This window comes from Carassius carassius, chromosome 49, assembly GCF_963082965.1.
Source record: "Carassius carassius chromosome 49, fCarCar2.1, whole genome shotgun sequence".
NCBI lineage: Eukaryota > Metazoa > Chordata > Actinopteri > Cypriniformes > Cyprinidae > Carassius > Carassius carassius.
This window is the reverse complement of record NC_081803.1, coordinates 18,038,413-18,057,423: the sequence shown is the minus strand read 5'-3', so window position 1 is coordinate 18,057,423 and position 19,011 is coordinate 18,038,413. Positions and strand designations below refer to the sequence as shown.

The 19,011-nt window shown below is 36.4% G+C and overlaps 1 pseudogene; it reads right to left on the bottom strand.

Moving 5' to 3' along the window:
* Positions 1-2,811: 2,811 nt before the first annotated feature.
* On the bottom strand, positions 2,812-7,087 carry LOC132132385 (trace amine-associated receptor 13c-like; annotated as a pseudogene).
* Positions 7,088-19,011: the final 11,924 nt, after the last annotated feature.

The following is a 19,011-nucleotide window of genomic DNA, read 5'->3' as shown; positions in this document are numbered from 1 at the left end:
GCGAGGGCAATGGACAAGAACATTGGTGGAGGCTAAAAAACAATTAGTCTTGTATGGTTGTCTATATACAAGAAAGATTATAGTGCTGTCAAAGTGAATGATTAATCCAAGTGATTAATCAAAAACTAAAAATGAAAAAATAACTCATAATCCTGATACCTTCTTGATTGATAGCTTCCTGTATTTGCTATGTCCAGTCTGTGTGTGTGGGGGGGGGGGGGGGGTAACGAGTTACAAAGTTGGTATAGCCTACTTATCACAACATTGTCAATCGCGTCGTCAATCGCAAACGATAATTTATTAAAACGTCTCGCTACCGAACTACCTACAGTAGCTTAATTTGTGGAGGACGAAGAGAAAGCACCCATTTGGTAAATGAGCCAGTGAGAAATAATCCAGTGCCATTTTGATACTTTTAAAACGGTACCGGCGCCTAAACGGTGCCTGAAGCGATACTTTAAAAAAAAAGACCCACAAAAAAACTATGGATAACATTAAAGAACATTACAAATATTTAAAATAAATACATAGCTTTCACTTTGGATGCTCTTATTTCCCAAGTTATGCTTAATCTAAGGCTAATAAATGTATTTCATAATCTGGGTCATTATACTTAACACAAAAACCACACATAATGTTTCGACTGTATCTCTGTCACTCACTCTGATATTTAGTTAAGATGAGTGCTGTCTGTCTCTGTCTTTAATCAGTTCTGTGAATGACTGTATGCTCATTCTTTATAAAGTAGCAACAGTCGTTTGTAAAGTAGAGTACTGTGCAAAAGTCTAAGGCACATTAGTATTTTCACACCAAAAAAGGGTTTTAAGCCAGTTATTTATATCTTTTGCTGTAGTGTGTCAGTAGGAAATATCAGTTTGCCATTAATTTTATTAATAATCTAGTGCGATTTTGAATGCACAAGCAGTCTGACAACGGCGAAATGAATGTTTGGAAATTTAAACAGATATTTTATACTGAAACAGCAAAGTATATAAATAACTGGCCGAACACCATTCTTTAGTGAAAATACTAACGTGCCCAAGACTTTTGCACAGTAGCTGGTGTATGTATAAAGTACGTACGATTAAATTAAGTATATTTAAATAAGAGTGAGTGTTCGTTCATATGTGTTAAGGGCTAGATTTTTGCTGGAGGAAACAGCTGTTTAGTGATGAGCGGTGAACGCAGCGAAAACTTTACAGAAGATGAGAAACCGACTGCTCCCTCGTGACCTTTTGTAAACTGTATTTATGACAAAGAACTGCACAGATACGGATATTCTAACAATCTTTCGATAAACACATACCTTGTGTCCTCTGTGTTTGTTTCCGCTCGCACTGCTCCGCCGCGGTCTGCGGATTGAAGAGCGCGCTGAAAGACGGAGAGGAGACCGGTCTGACGCCGGTTTCATATGAAACTTAAGGGGACTGACTCTGAGGCGATCACAAATTTGTATACAGTTTATGGAGCTAAATGCTACAGCCCCGCTAAAAAAGCCTAGCGATGCCCGTGCTTCTTGTGTACATTTCGGAGAACCAGGACAAACATTTCAATCGAAACAGACCGCATTCTACATTGGAATTCAGCCAAGCCATGTAATAATCAGAAACATTGTTTGCTCGCTATGAAGGGTGTGATACTATAAAGTATTGGTATATTATTCATAAATGCAAACATAAATGTATGCTATTCTATCGGGAGTAGATATGTTAAAACAATGTCAATGCTTGATGATGCATTTGGAGCTCACCTCTCTTTTCAAAAAAATTTGTGAGCAACTGCTTGCCCTTCTCTCTTTATTCTGCTTCTGCTTCGTTTTTGAGCCCCTGATTTTCCTTTCTTAAGGAGAGACATGACTCTTCACGGCTCACTCCAGCTCCTGTCTCATCAACTGATTCAATCACCGCGGGTCCGCAGCAGAAGCACCTGACCTGCGGGTCGTACCATTTGCATTGATTCGAGAGGGGTGTGGGGCCCTGCACAGCATGCAAATGACTTTTTTATACCAAACCAGCGCCTAACTACAAGTTTAGTTTTGCACAGGAACTTTATTAGTTGTACATAAATGCTATAAAAATGTTAGTGCATGAATATGTATGTATAGAAAACTGACTTCTAAGGGCCCCCCCCCCCGGCCTCGGGCCCTGGGTACTCGGTACCCTTTACCCCCCCAGTCCGACGCCCCTGCTTGTAGGTGAAGCTCTATTGTAGGTAAAGGTGATTTTATTAAATGAAAAACATAAAGGAAAAAATGGAAAACTAAACAGGATGATGAAAGCATGAATCTCTTTGGTAATTTTGATTAGTGCTGACGGAGTGTATCATCTTTGGGGCCTTGGTTGCAGCAACATGGATACCACAGAGATGCCAGCGTTGGATTGTGTACATCAGTTTGAAAAAAATAAATGAAATCCTCACAAACATAAAATGTCTATAAAATGTACATATGTGATCATACTAATTCAAATATTCTAAACAGTTATGATGTGTTTTAATAATGTTATATAGCTAGTAAAATAAAACAAAGAGGATTCAGACATAGAATTCAGGTCAGCACACTAGGTCCATGTTAGAATTTGTGATATGGTGGAGGAGATTTTTTTTTTTTAAGACAACAGTCCATCAAAGCAGAAAAGAACTGTCACAGTTAATCTTAATGTCAGAGCTGATTTGCTTTCAGATTTCCTCCTCACTGAACCTGTCATTATACGTTTACCATTCCTTCACTTGCTGATGTGCAACATCCTCAGATACAAAGTAACTTTCACTATAGAAAGAAAAAAAAAAGAAAAAAAAAAATAAACTGGTGATTTACATATCCTCTGGGAAAAGACTGAAGTATTCTGATGATGGCTTAAATATTTTTAGAGTCATTATGTGTATAGCTGATTTTCTAAACCATTTATAAAACAGTGCATAAATAAGCGGATTCATACAGGAATTCATGTACAAAATCCAGCATGTTACATTAAATTCAACAGTTATTTCCTTCAGTAAGACTCACTATATAGTAACACATAAAGTAAACCATTACCACAATCCCCAAAGTTTTTGCTGCCTTTCTTTGTGATCTGTTGACACCTGTGACAGAATGTACAACCTTGGCCTGTTATTTTGCAACAAAGAAGATTTTCAAATATATAGACATTATTACATAAGAAGGGGCAACAAAAGTAACTATGAGGTCTGTGACAACATGTTCAAATTTGAAAGAAACTGAACAGTCTCCATTACACCTGTCTTGCGTCTCTGGATAGAATATAGAATTATATAAGATAATGAAAGCATATATGCTTGAACATAGCCAGTTTATAATAATACAAAAAACAGCTTTATCAGTTGTGACCCTTACTCTGTATCTCAAAGGGTCACTCACTGAATTGTAATGATCTATGGATATAAAAACTAAATTACCAAGGGTGCTGAAACTACGGAAGTTCTAAGCGGCCATGCTTTATAATTTTTTCCTTTTTGTTTTCTTGTTATAACGACTTAACTTTTTTCGTTATCTCGACATAAAGAAAGTCGTTTTCTCGTTATAACGACTTAATGTTCTCGTTATCTCGACATAACGAAAGTCGTTTTCTCGTTATAACGACTTAATTTTCTCTAATAAGTTACAAAACTGAGCCAGCAGGTGGCACTATAAACCTGAGTATAACTGATGGGGTGTTGTAGCTACACTGTCCACTTTACTGAACGCGGACCTTCCTCGTGATCGCTATAATTTGTGCAGTCTTGTTCATTACTGATATTTAATTAATTCATAAATGGTAAATGCTTTAATCAACATGATTATTTTGTGTATTAAGTTCTTGCTAGATGCATGAGTTTCACCAATGCGTTCTGGGTCATAAAATAACTGCTTATCAAAACCAAGGTTGATGTCACTGTATTCTGTTTGCACCTATATCTTTATTTGTGCTTCTTTTAGGCACATGATTAGGTAGTTAATTAGCAGAAATGTTCTGTGTATCTACAGTAGGACAGGATTTAACGATGTAGGCTATTTGTGATGTGCTTTTTTTCCTTATAATCTTTATTGTTAACCATATTGATGAGAAATGTGATTTATATGTAAAATGCATAGGCTAATTTAATTCAGTTTTGTTCTATAATGTTGTAATCATTTTTTTTTCTGCACACACACAGATACACTGCACATGAACGATCTTTTCAAACAGAAGCTTGTAATGCACATGATATCTGCCACAGCATATAATGACTTATAAAAATTACAAATTATATATAATTTTATTTCAAATAAATGGAAAATTAAAAGTGAGTTTAATCCAAGCAGCTCAACATCTTAGAATAGTTCTGCATCCTTCTGAAGGCACTCCGTCTGTGTTCGCGGTGTTGCCATTTAAACATGTTAATTACAAAAACAAAAAGTTTGGTGTACTGTCTCTGGAAAAATCAACAGTGATTGATCAGCCTTCATTTATGTACAGTATTGTAGACGTTATTACCTAGGCGAAGCAATATTTGCTGAAATATATGCTACAGTAAGAGCGCCTGCATGGTTGTCCATCAGATGCCTGTCAAAGTTGAGTTCGTTACTATAGCAACAGTAAAACTGTCATGTCGTTATAACGAGAAAACAAACTTTCGTTATGTCGAGATAACGAGAAGAATAAGTCGTTATAACGAGAAAACAACTTTCGTTATGTTGAGATAACGAGAAAATTAAGTCGTTATAACCAGTGTTGGGGAGTAACTAGTTACATGTAACGGCGTTACGTAATTTAATTACAAAATTATTGTAACTGTAATTAGTTACAGTTACTAAGAAAAAAATAGTAATTAAATTACAGTTACTTATGAAATTTTTAACGATTACAAAGGGGATTACATTTGAATACATACAGATTTAACTGATTTCTTTCCCAAATTACACTGACTATTATGAGACATACATCCTAATAATTTCCTGTATGCGGAAATACAGTCTAGTTCGTAGAATCCAGTCATAAAAACGTAATGCCTATAACGCGGACGGAATATGCCACATTTTGGATGACTAAATCAAAAGTAGGTCAGTACACTTGAATCAAAACATGACATCGACTAGTGTCTGTAAATATTAAGCACAAAAAATCCAATATATGACTTGCACATTTTGCGTGTTGGAAATCAGGCGCGGACTGGACACCGGGAGAACCGGGACAAATCCCGGTGGCCTGGCAGATGATTTGCCCCACTATTTTAATATTGTTATTGTATAATTGCACGCCGAATGTACTAAATCTCTAATAAGTCATGAAGTGTTAGTCATGACTCGCGCGCTCTCCGCGCCTCCGCCAAACGGTTTGGATCAGACTCAGAGTAATCAATGCGAGAGAGAGAGAGAGAGAGAGAGAGAGACTGAGAGAGAGAGAGACAGAGAGAGAGAGAGACAGAGAGAGAGAGACTGTGGAAGCGCACAGCTGGAGCAGAGAAGCAGAACTACTGTTCAGGGTTTCAGGTCAGTTTTATCTGTAAAGATGCTTTTTTTTTTTTTTAAATCAAGCAGCAGATCGTTGCTCATCAGTCATCACTCAAAATACTATATAAAGGTCATCATTAGTATCTGTTGTAATGTTACAGTAGTAATTTAGCTGAAAAAAAAATCAGATTTTTTTTTTATATAGATTTAGGGGGAGCTACGATAGACAACAACACAACCCTAACGAAAATTAACATTTTAAAATTTAACTATAAATCCAGAGAAAATTGTAACTATTGTTTAACTGTGGTAACCAAAAATGTAAAATTATTTTACAAATGTATTTATTTAAAAATAAATACAAATCCATTTGCAAAAAAAATAAAAAATAAAATAAAAAAAGGTTATTTTACTTTTATATAGGCTAATAAAAGCATGGTTAATTTTTGTAAGGGAAAAACATGACTCGTGTACAGTATTAGGATTTTTCAATAAAGATATTGTAGTATTGTAGAGTATTGTATTGTAAAGTATAGTTTTGTTCAATCTTGAGTATTAAAGTCATGAGAGAGATGGATAACAGGGCAAAATAAAAAGACTGAAGAGAAAAATAGAAGTGAAGGTGCAGTTCAGGAGAGAACTTTTAATTATTTTGCATGTCCCCAAATTAAAGATTTAAACCTTTTTTATGTCAGGTCCATACAAAAAATAGTTTTGTCCATTAATTTGTTTGTATGAGTTTGAATTTTCCTGTCTGAATTTTTTTCCCAGTCCGCCCCTCCTGTAAATTAATGGCAAAGACATGGTTTCATTTACTACACATAGGCCTACTGAAGCTCGCAGTGTTTTCAACCTCTGCTGCCTCAATATAGGAGTACACGAGCACATAAACATAATTTCTAGAACTGCTCTGTGTCACTTCATGTGCATTTTACTTATTTTGAGAAAACTATCATCATATACAGAGACAGCAGTTTAAAAAAAACACCAATGTTTCAGGAGTTTATTACACAGAATACGACACATGCTTATTAGATAACTGTATTTAAGTTGATGTATATGCTTTTATTTATTATTCTTTAATTTTCACAAATTTAGAAAAGTAATCAAAAAGTACTCAAAAGTAATTAGTTACATTACTTTAATAAAGTAATTGAAAAAGTTACACTACTATTACATTTTAAACAGGGTAACTTGTAATCTGTAACCTATTACATTTCCAAAGTAACCTTCCCAACACTGGTTATAACGAGAAAACAAAAAGGGAAAAAAATTATAATGCATGGCCGCTTAGAACTTCCATATGAAACAACCATAAAAGCAATGAATAAAACAAGAGAACAAAATGCCGCTCCAAAGTACCAGCATGATTCTATGAATGTGATGTCCATTATCGGTATAACAATCAGTCCCACGATTAGGTCTGCCACAGCCAGAGAGAGAATGAGCAGGTTGGTTGGAGTGTGGAGCTGGTCAAAGTGAGAGATGGAGATGATCACCAGCAGGTTCAGAAACACAGTGAACACTGATAATAAAAAATGAAAATTTTTAAAATAACATACTCCACTACATGTTTGATTTGTCTGAAACATGACAATTGTTGTTTGGAAAGCAATATTGGATTTCTTGACTGTCGTCCTCCATGATAGTCTGGTCAAATATTTTTACAATTGATTATATCCTCATTTGTAGCCTGCCTCTGTTGTTTACAGTGTTCCTCAAAGCTGTGGTACAATGTTTCAGTTGTCAGTTTGACTTTTTACTTTCTATCACTGATTGGATTCTAATTTATATGTACAGAAAACAAGGACATCCCATTAAATGTGAGGTTGGATTTTACGGAATTAAACCCACCTACTAAATAAATATTCATAACATTCAATGATGAATTAGATGGTGTCTATAATATAATATTTGTGAGTGGGCAAATATTTAATAAATACAAACACTGACATTTAATCTTAGTTTTTGTATTTAAAGCTTTTAATGGGACATCTTCTTACCTTTATGACCTTCTGAATATAAATGTCTCTGAGGCCATACCGGAGACTTTAAACATATAGGAACCACCCAGCCCTCTATCAGTTCTCAAGGATTCATTGAGTGAGGGCCTGGCACAAACGGGATGGAGGAGCTCGACAGGGTCTACAGTATGGACACTCTGGAGTGGTTTTAGCAAGCTGACACTAAACTGGGGCCTTTCAGTGCCTCTACCCATTTGAGGTGAGAACACAGGAGAATACCAGCTCCACATGAAAGATTTTAGCAAACGTGTTGTGGGTCGCCCAGATAGCTGGTCTAATAATATCTGTCAGTGAGGTGCCACGAGCCAGTGCCTAGGATGATGCAACACTAGTAGAGTAAGCTTGCAACCTGAGCGAGCAGGGCACACACTGTGCCTGATAAGCCAGGGGGATGGCATCCACAAACTGCTTTTAGACAGCCTTCCCCTTCTGCCGGCCACGTAACAGACAGAGAGCTAGTCTGAGGTCCTAAAACTTTGTGTCTGGTCTATGTAGCATCTCAAGGCTCAGACGGGACAGAGCAAAGCTAGGGCTGGGTCTGGCCTCCTCCAGGGGCAGCGCTTGCAGGCTTATCACCTGATGCCTAAAGGGAGTAGTTGGAACCTTGGGCACACAGCCGGGCTGGGGCCTCAGAATTAACTAGGAGTCAGCCAGCCCAAACTCTAGGCATGAATCGATGACCAAAAATGCATGCAGGTCCACTACCCTCTTGATGAAGACAAGTGCAAGCAGGAGCAGAGATTTCATTGAAAAAAAACTTTAGCTCAACTGACTGCAAAGGTTTAAATGGGCCCTGCTGTAGTGTTTTAAGCACCAGAGACAGGTCCCAAGAGGATATGGAGGGGAGCCATTGAGGATTTAACATACTTGCCCCCCAAGGAACCTGATGACCATGTCATGCTTCCCTACTGACTTCCATTCCACTGTGTCAAGGTTAGCAGCAATCGCATTGCTGCAAAAAGAAAAACATGACCCTAATCACGTTCCCACCCTGCTGCAGCTGTCATATGCCCCAGGAGCCTCTGAAATAGTTTCAGTGGATCCGCTGTCCTGCCCTTGAATAAATTCAAGCAGATCAGCAGATGTCTTAAGCAGAGGTTCCTCTCTGAGGCGTGTTGTCTGTTTGATCGAATCAAACTCCATACCGAGAAAAGAGATCCTCTGCATCTTGGAGAGTTTTCTTCTTTCCCAGTTGACCTGAAAAACAAAACTGGCTGAGGTGCCGGAGCACCAGGTCCCTGTGCTCACACAACTGATCCAGAGACTGTCCTAGTATAACGCCGGAGTGTAATATATTTTTGGCCATTTTTCTATGGTGCATCTCTACTCTTTAGGGTTACTGAAATCACTGTCACTGTTGATGAGCCCCCATTGTTTGTTGTGAGTATTCAACTCTTTTAAAGGTCTGATACTTCTCTGTACTTCTTTTTTGACAAATTAATTTAATAATGTCACCGGCCAACCTGTTGTTAGTGTTTTTCATTGTCTGAAGCATACATTGAAAAACACCAACAACATGTTGGCCGGCGACAGCCTATGATGTCACAACCGGTGCGACTATAATATAAATAGGTACCGGGAGAAGACGTCATTCTCTTCTTCGTCTTCATTGACTGTTTTGTGTGAAGCATACAGCATTTAGGAATGCATGTTTCTCGCCAGAGGCTTTGCTCTGATACCTGCAGTTCACATGGATCGCATACTGTGGGTGTGTGTGTGTGTGTGTAGTGAAGAGCAAGCGCAATCGCTCAGCTCGTGAGGGATTTGAATGTGCTCTGCTGCGCTCATTGTGATACATTTGAGAGACTACTGAGGGGATGTGAGTATTTCACCATTTACCCGAGTTTGTAGACAACATTTGCATCAGTGTGTTCACCTTTGGCGGGAGTAGCTATGCATTAGTTGCAGCAGTTTTGCTCATGCTTGATTTCTGTGGTAAGTGTTTACTCTCTCGCGGGAGCTGAATGTATGCTGTTCGTTGCATCTCGCTGAAAACATTGAAAAGATCTGACAGGGAAATGTCTCCCTATCAGTAATTTCCTTTTGTTTATGCTGCACTCTTGCTTGAAAAAAATGTTTAAAATAAAACATAAAAATTCTACATTCTAATCTGCATCCATGGATTCCAGCATACTAGATATGCCAACATCGAGGGGATGCGTGACAATCTTAAAATGTAAGTCTTTTAGGATACATCCCACCTTTTAAACTTCGATACCTCTGTCAAAACAGTGATTGAGAAGTTCAGAGAGGTGGATGCGTGCTCAGTGGCCTTCAAATCCTTCGTTCAACGAAGGTCCAGGTCTGAGCCCATACAACCCAGGTGTCATGGCCCTTCTCGATCTGAGGATCAGAAATGGGCACAGAAGTATAGTGTTATGACTCGTGCCCCTGCCCCGCCTGCGGGTAGAAGTAATCGCGTGTCAAAGAGAGGTAAGCAAGATAAAAAATGTGACCTAAACGATGCTTCAGCACTTTCTTTTGGATTAGAGTGATACTTGAATATCTACTAATTTCATTCAGGGGGTTGACATCTGCCTTATCTTCCCCTTCCTAATTCCACCATCTCTCCACCTGACTGAGGTTAGGTATATATATTTATTTGCAGTATTTTTCTGGGACCTGTGGGTTTCTGTCCTTTCTAAGGACCTTAGCTGGATTTTAGAACTGGGTGCTCGACTTGCTGTGATCCTTTACTTGTCGATACTTCACCAGCCAGTATGATAGTACTATAGATAGATTTGGTTCAGCACCTCTATGATGCTTGGGTAGCTTTAAGTTCACACGCTAAGCTCTGTGTACTTTCTGAATCCACATTGTGGTAAGTGTGCATGTTGAACACTTTGCACACTTTCTAAAACCCACATAGGTGATAAGCGTGCCGCAAGACTCTGCACACTTTCTGAAATCCTGTTTGGTAAGGGTTACGCACTCAGCTTCATTCCTTTTCTTTTAGTTGGTTAGATCTTGGTTCTTTGGGCTCCACTCAGTCAGTGTGTCTTTATTAATACACTTTAAGCATTGCTTCCCTCAACTCCCATGGGAATGGTAGAGTTGGTACTTAGTGCTCGCCATGGTTCTGGCCTGCACACCCCTCAGCATGGTGGCATGGGTATACCGTTCCCAATAGCGACCTCTAGAGGATACAGTTCAAAGTTACCTTGAAAGGGAACATCTCAGGTTACTTACAGAACCATGGTTAATTAAATAGTCACTGTGTCTTCTAGGTTTCTTGCCATGATTCGGACGTAAGCTTCAGATGAACAAGCAAATGACGGGTTCTCCCGGTGCCTATTTATACTATAGTCGCACTGGTAGTGACGTCATAGGCTGTCGGCGGCAAACATGTTGTTGGTGTCTTCAATGTATGCTTCAGACACGGGTCATGATGAGGCATTCCCCATAGCGACCCCTAGAGGACTTAGTGTCTTGTTCCCTACTCAGAGAATCATGGTTACATAAGTAACCTGAGACGCTTTCTAACTATATCTATCTTTACTATCACTGTTTCTACCAATTTAACAAATCCTTGCTGAATAATACAAATACTAACCCGCAGCCCTGCAGAGTTCAGCTCCAAACCTAATGAAAGGTTTGCCACCCCTGATTTAAAGTGATAAATATAGGAAGAAAATATCAAAGTCATTTATATATGCAAAACTTCCTGCTGCCAGCTGGTGGTGCTATGACTGTAACTGAGCGTTGGCATGTAGATGTCTTCAGACCAGGACTTTTGTCAAATCTGTGAAGTTTGGTGCAAATGTTAGTGTTCCCGTAGCTCAATTGGTAGAGCGTTGCACTATCAAACGCAAGGTTGGGGGTTTGATTCCCTGGGAACACATGGTATGTAAAAATTGATAGCCTGAATGCAATGTAAGTCGCTTTCGATAAAAGTGTCTGCTAAATGCATAAATTTAATTTTTACATTTTAATTTAAATTTCATTTTAAATTGAACATGGTATGTTTGAGTTAGTGTAAAGCATGACATTTCCTGTTGCCAGTATGTGGTGCTATGACTATAACCGAATATGATCATGTAGATGTCTTCAGGCAGGGACTCTTATCAAACATGTGAAGTTTGAGACAGATTGGACATTGTATGCATGAGTTACAACCAGTGCTCGAATTGAGGGGGGGCTGGGGGGATCCGGGACCCCCCATAAGGTATTAGGGACCCCCCATAAGAAGTAAAAAATAGAATTAGGGGGGTCCCTCGGATATTTTTATTTTAGTAAAAATAATAATGACAAATCAAAATAAATGCATGCAAAGGATACAGTAAATATCGTGAATTGATTATTTACAATAATTTATTTTAAGTGTGTTTATAGGCTAGTTGTCATGTCTCTTTAAAATGTAAACGGCCCGCCTAAAGAGCGCTGTGCGCGCGCATGACATCGTCGACAGGACTGTTTGTTTGGCGCTGCTCCGGTGAAGCTAATTTTAGCTTTTAAAATATGGAGAAAAATAAACCTCCACTCGCAGTCGGGAAGAGAAAGCTTCTTACTGACTTTTTTGAGGGGTAATTGTCTCTCGCTATATATCTTTCTACTTTATATCTAACAGTTATCCACTCCATGTCGGGGCTTTTATATTCCTAGCATATATTGGAAACATTTAGGCTTACGTTACTATTTTTTTTCATAATTAACAGTCCTGGTTCTACAGGAGTGCTAGTGCTAGAGATCTCGATGAAGATGGATAACAGATTTTTAGTAATTATAAAGGGAGCGCTCGTTGTGCGCTTTCTATGCTTTCTAATATCCATTCAGAATTTGTATTTATTTGTATATGACTTGTTTTTCATGCTGCTAGGACCAAAGGCTGTATAAACACGGCAAAGTTTTGGGAATTACATACGCATTTATGCGGGATTCACTCTTGAAATAGCAATGATTTATTTTGATTGCCATAGTATTGTTTGTTTATGAATAAAGCAGCCTTTTTCACTGAAATGGTTGAATAGTCTGCTGACTCACTCACTTATGACAGTGCTTTATCGCCACCTACTGGACGTAACTATTTAAAAATCGTATGTGCTGAAATAGTTGAAAAATCCCAACCAATGCACAGGCTGACAGCATGTTTTGCCACAATTTATAATAAACAAGTTTCATGCATTTAATCAAGTCTTTTGGAACAAACATTGTCACATCAATCATCCAGTTGTTTTTAGGGTAAATACTACATTGGTAAATAAAGCTAGAATCATTCTGTTGGATGTACACTATTCAAAAGTTCAAGAGTCTCTTCTGTTCACTAAGCCTGCATTGATTTGATCCAAAATACAGTAAGAACAGTAATATTATGAAATATTATTACAATGTAAAATAATAATACAATAAAATATAATTTATTTCTGTGATCAAAGCTGAATTTTCACCATCGTTACTCCAAGTGTTCATCACATGATCCTTCAGAAATCCTTCTAATATGATGATTTGATGCTCAACAAACATTTATGATTAATATCAATGTTGAAAACCGTTATTTACAGTATTTAAAAAAAAATTTAGTTTGATGAATAGAAAGTTTATCTGAAATATAAACTTTTGTAGCATTATACACTACCGTTCAAAAGCTTGTGGTTAGAATTTATAAAAAAATGTTGGGAAAGAAATTAATACTTTTATTCAGTATGGTTGCATTTAATTGATCAAAAGTGACAGTAAAGACGTATAATGTAACAGAAGATTCTGTTTCAAATAAATGCTGTTCTTTTGAACTTTCTATTCATCAAAAAATCCTGAAAAATAAAATGACTGACTGCTCTCTTTTCACTGCTTTCAGAGACATTATGAAATAATTATCCCTGTGCCACTGTTGAATCTGACAGTGATACCATCCAGTGAGTCTGGAAGCCATCTGATTATTTTCTACTGTTTTTGAGACATTTCAATGTATTTTGAAGTCACTTGCTTTTACGGGTGTTCAAGTGCCTTATATGTAGTGCCCTGGTATATTTGCCGTAGCTGCCCTTTTGAGTCTGCTGCTTTGTCACCCTCTAAATCCATAATACTCAAGTAAGTAATTTAAAAGAAGATATATATATATATATATATATATATATATATATATATATATATATATATATATATATATATATATATATATATATGTATGTATGTGAATTCAAGCGTTTTTAATAAATAGTATATATTTATGCATATTATGATCAAATATATTGTATATTTTGTATAAAGTGTATATTGCGAGACTAACCAACCCCCCGCCCAAATAAACTTGGGGACCCCCCATAAGACTTGACTCAATTCGAGCACTGGTTACAACAACTTCCTGTGTGATGACATTAATAGCATGCTTTAGCACTTAGTAAGTGTTGCTAGCTAGGTGGTGCTATGACAATATCTTGGCCTTGTGATGTGTTCAGGCCAGGACTCTAATCAAACATGCTAAGTTCGGGGCAGATTAGAGACTGCATACCTGAGTTATAGTAACTTCCTGTTTCGTTGAATTAATAGCATGCTTTAGTGTTGTTAACATACTTTACCATGTTTCTAGCATGTTGCTAGCTTATTTAACAATTCCTGATACTTTTTAACATATTTCTAAAAGTATAATACAATGTTAAAGATCACCTACTGTTGCCATCAGGTGGCGCTATGAGTATAACCGAATATGGACATGTAGATGTGTTCAGGCCAGGACTGATATCAAACTTGTTAAGTTTGGGGCAGCTTTGACATTGCATGCCTGAGTTACAGTAACTTTCTGTACCATTTCAGTCAGTCACTTTCGATGTCACGTCAGACCTAGTGGGTAACGCACTTCAGGTTGCACTACCACCTGTCGTGCTGCAAACGGCCATTTTCCCCTGTGCAGTACTTCACTTCATGGCGTCATATATTTCAGTGTTATTTTACTCTAGGGGTGTCCTTGATTGTGGCCAATGTGTATTAGAGAAAAACATTTATTTCATAATGATATTTCCCCCCATTTTAAATTGATGTTATCCAATGAAAGGTTAGATTTTTAAACATTTTTTTAAAAATAAAATATCTAAAGGATTAATAATGCAGATAAATTTTCAAAGGCTTCTTTTATCATATTTACCAAAGGTGTCCATATTTTTGGGCATGACTGTATATGCGAGTATGTGCAGGTGTGTCTGTATGCAGCGAATTTATATGTATGTGCGAGTGTGTGTAGGTGTATATGTATAGATCGAGTTTATAAATACAGTATACGCAATTGTCTGTAGGTGTATGCATGCCTCAAGTTTATATGTATACGGAAGTTATTCACAAGTGTATATGCATTCATTGCTAACATAATATGTATTGGTATTGATTTCATATAAATGTGTGCAGGTGTATTTCATGTATGTATTTTTGAACATCCAATAGTATGCATCTATATGTGAGTAATTTATAGGTGTATATGCACATGTTTTATGTATTGTGTATTTATGTATTCGTAAGCGAAGTTTGCTATAAATCCTATGTGCCGTCTCATACTGTGCAGCCTGCACACTGTGACTCTGTGTTGTTTCAAGCGCATCATTCTGCACATAAGCGCTCTGTGCCACTCTGTATTGGCGCCTTCAGTATTATAATACTTTTCTGCCCAATCAACCAACCAAGATTATTAAAACTCTTTTTTTTGTTCTGTCCTATCTATCATATGTGGCTGCCTTTATTATTGTGCTATACATTTAAACTAAATGTATTTTATATTTATATATGAGTGTATTTACTTTTTTTTTTTTTTTTTTTTTTTTATGAATGCATTTTACAACAATATAAAAAGCAATGTTTAACATTTTACCATATTTAAGACTTAATCACTCAATGTGATTTATTTGTAAATAAATATTTAACTAGATTTTATACAATTATTATTAACCTAATTTATAATAGTATATTTGTCAAAGATTATGATTACATATTTTTTCATTTGTTATTTTTCATTAAAATGACATTGACTATATGTAGTAGATTGTGCTTGACTATCGGGCGCCGTTTGTAAAGCTTAATAAAGTTAAATATAGATATTTTAAATAGTTAAATATAAATATTAAATGTTAATCCTAAATGTTAAATGTTAAATCTAAATGCTAAATCTAAATGTTAAATCTAAATCTAAATCTAAATGTTAAATCTAAATCTAAATCTAAAATCTAAATGTTAAATCTAAATCTAAATGTTAAATCTAAATCTAAATGTTAAATCTAAATGTTAAATCTAAATCTAAATGTTAAATCTAAATATTAAATCTAAATCTAAATCTTAAATCTAAATCTAAATGTAAAATCTAAATGTTAAATCTTATGGAATGCCAGAGTTGCAAATTTTAAAAATAAATAAATACATAAATAAATAAATATACAAATAAATGTAAATGAGAATAAATAAATACATAAATATATAAATAAATATACATAGAAAAGCAAAAAAACGAAAATAAATAATTATTTATACATTTATTTCCATATTTATGTATATATTAATTTTTCCCATATTTATTTATTTATTCTTTTATTTATTTATACATTTATTCATTTCTACGTTTATTTATACATTTATTTATTTTTACATTTATTTATACATTTATTTATTTCTTCATTTATTTCTTCCTACATTTCTTCCTGCGTAGGGTAATGACGAGGGCGTGGTTTACCTCAGACATAGCAATCGAGCTCAGAGTAAGCTAAGGCGAAGGGTTGAGGCCACAGTGATGCCTATTGTGTGGCGAAATACAATTAGTATAGCTCACTGACGTTTATACGGTCTGTGACTGCGAGGTATATGGTCAAAATCCTAAATCTTACTGTGTGACATGGATAGGCTACTCTTTCTTCCGGACATGGCCATAGAACATCGTTTGGTCTGGATTTGTAAAATGTCCTGGGCTAACAAACATGAAACAGGGACTCTGCAGTGCTTAATTTGTAAATTGCGAGGTCCCGGAACAAAGCGGGGTAACGGATGCCGGATGCATGTGATTACAGGAGGGAGAGGTGACGGAGCACTCGCGCAATCACATTAGTCAGCAGTTTAAGTGATTGACTGCATGCATCAGTTGCTTTTAGGGTCTGTATGTTCATGAATAACATGCAAATGCCATGCAATTTTAAAACAACAATTTCCAGGCCTAAAATGTTTTGAAAAAGTTGTGGAATTTTATTTTACAAATCTCTGTATAATAGAGTCCTAAATTTCGGTGGGGGACTGTGTAGCTATGCCGCATGGTTTTAATAATTCTCGCAGCTTTCAAGTTTATAATGAGGAAAATTCCTGCATTTATTCAACATAGCTTGTAGGTTTGAATAATAAAATTAATCCACGCAAAATGTAAGATTAAATAATTCATTCGAAACAAGTCTTCGAATCCATGAACTCTCTCGCGCGCTTCTCATCAGCGCATCTCGTCTGCACAGTGACCTGCAGCACGCGCCGACACAAGACTTCACTCGCATCTCGGGACAGCTGACAGAACAGTAACTTGACTAATCGGGTCATTGTTGCATTGTCACAAAAATGTATAATTTGCACACATTTTTCAGTATTTTAAGCCATATGGTACTCGCGCGCTCCGAAGGCTATATTATGTGCCCTCACAGTCACATCCAAAGTTCACGCGTATAAAGCCGCCTCGTGAGTAGCCTATTATAGGCCTATGAGTTATTTTTCGTAGTTTGTTGAGCTTAAGCAATCAAATACACACAATATGATGTCTGCTGTGGGTGTTGACAAATAAAACAATTTAATGACACACTCTATAGGCTACTTAAACACATGGGGAAAAAAATAAAGAAAAGGGGAAAAAATCAATAATTAAACAACACTGTGTCGTCAGTGTTGGTATTGTATCGGACACTTGCACTTAACATGAGGCTATATGAAAAACAAGCTCAAATGGAGTAAACAGGTTTTTGCTGGCGAATGAGGAGATCGCATCTGAGGCAAGTGCATCGCATTATACGCTTTCTTTCAGCAACTCTTACAGGTTATATAACATTTATTGTTGCTATATGGGTGATTTGTTTTTCTTGTTGTTTAATTCACTTGGCCAAAATCTCATGATATAAACGATTAAGCGCTTATGCACAGGACATTTAAAACGTACAAAAGTAGGCTATATTGGCTTGCGAAAAACCAGTCTTCAAACACACAAAAACATTAGCCTTTACAGACATAGTGTTTGAGTAAAGAAAATAAATAATAATAACCAATTATAATAGAGATATGAATTTTGGATAGTTTTTCACGGCACATCTGGCTATTCTCTGTCTGCCATATGGAAACGCCGTCCCTGGAGGAGGGGGATCCGCCAAAATGAGGTGCCGGATCGGATTTCGGAGGTTCCGGATCCGGCGTGTTGCGGCACAAATTAAGCCCTGGGACTCTGAGACTGAAGCGCTTGATATTTTCCATTTTTCGGTCAGAACTCACGGAAAGGAAGCAGGGCAGATTTAGGCTACAGTGAAGTCGACGCAAGCATACTGACCAATGCTTTTGAACATTTTTTTTATTCTATTAAGCGGTGGTAATCTTTAGCCTACCTCCATAACTCATGTCCAGGGGCAACCTTATTAAATGTCATGTTAATCCACATCGATAAATTCAGTTAGAGGATAAGACTGTAGGGCAGTTAGCCTACCACTAAAATCCAACCAGAGCTTCATCAGAGCCATCAATACAGAAGAGATCTTAATGCATTTACACAGCAATTAGCCTACACGTGCATAGAAATATTATGAAGTGTTTTACATTTTGAAGACATAAATATGACATGATGGAATCAATGAAGCGATAGACCTACGTTTAATATGAAACTAAAACAGACACCAGGTGGCAGAAAGACACTGTCTTAATGTGTGCGTTCAAGCCACTCGTTTGATTCCTTAAAATACACCGAATCAAAAACAACTCGACGCGTTGAAGCGGATCAGCTTTGGATTTGTTTCTGATCATTTCTATTTAGGCCTATGCGTTATTTAAATAATAATAATAATAATAATAATAATAATAATAAATAAATGACCAAATGTTAAAAAAGTTGGCAGAGAGGGGTCATGTTCAGGGAAACAACATAATTGTTGATAGACTATTTTTCGGGGACATGAGTTTAATGCGCAAACCTGCGTGACCATATAGCAACTATTCAGAAATGGAAATTACGAATGCATTAATATTTTGTTTTGAATTTAAGAAAAGTCGATTGAATACAGGTTTGTATCTCGTTATTATTTTCAGAATAGTAAAGTCTTTGTAACCAACCATAGTGATCAAATATCGAAGCTATTTATTGTTAAATTTTGTAAAAATTTCTGTAGGCCAAAAACTGCCAAAAACATAACTAAAAAATAGCTAGTAGCCTACATAACTTTTTAATTTGTATTATTATTATTATTATTTCTTTTTATTATTATTATTATTATTATTATTATTATTATTATTATTATTATTATTATTAGGCTATTGTTATCATCATCATCATCAGCTGGCAAACCATTATGGAGTTTATTTAAAGGAAATGATTGTGGCGGGTAGTTTGGTCAAACTATGGCAGCAACAATAAATGTTATACAACCC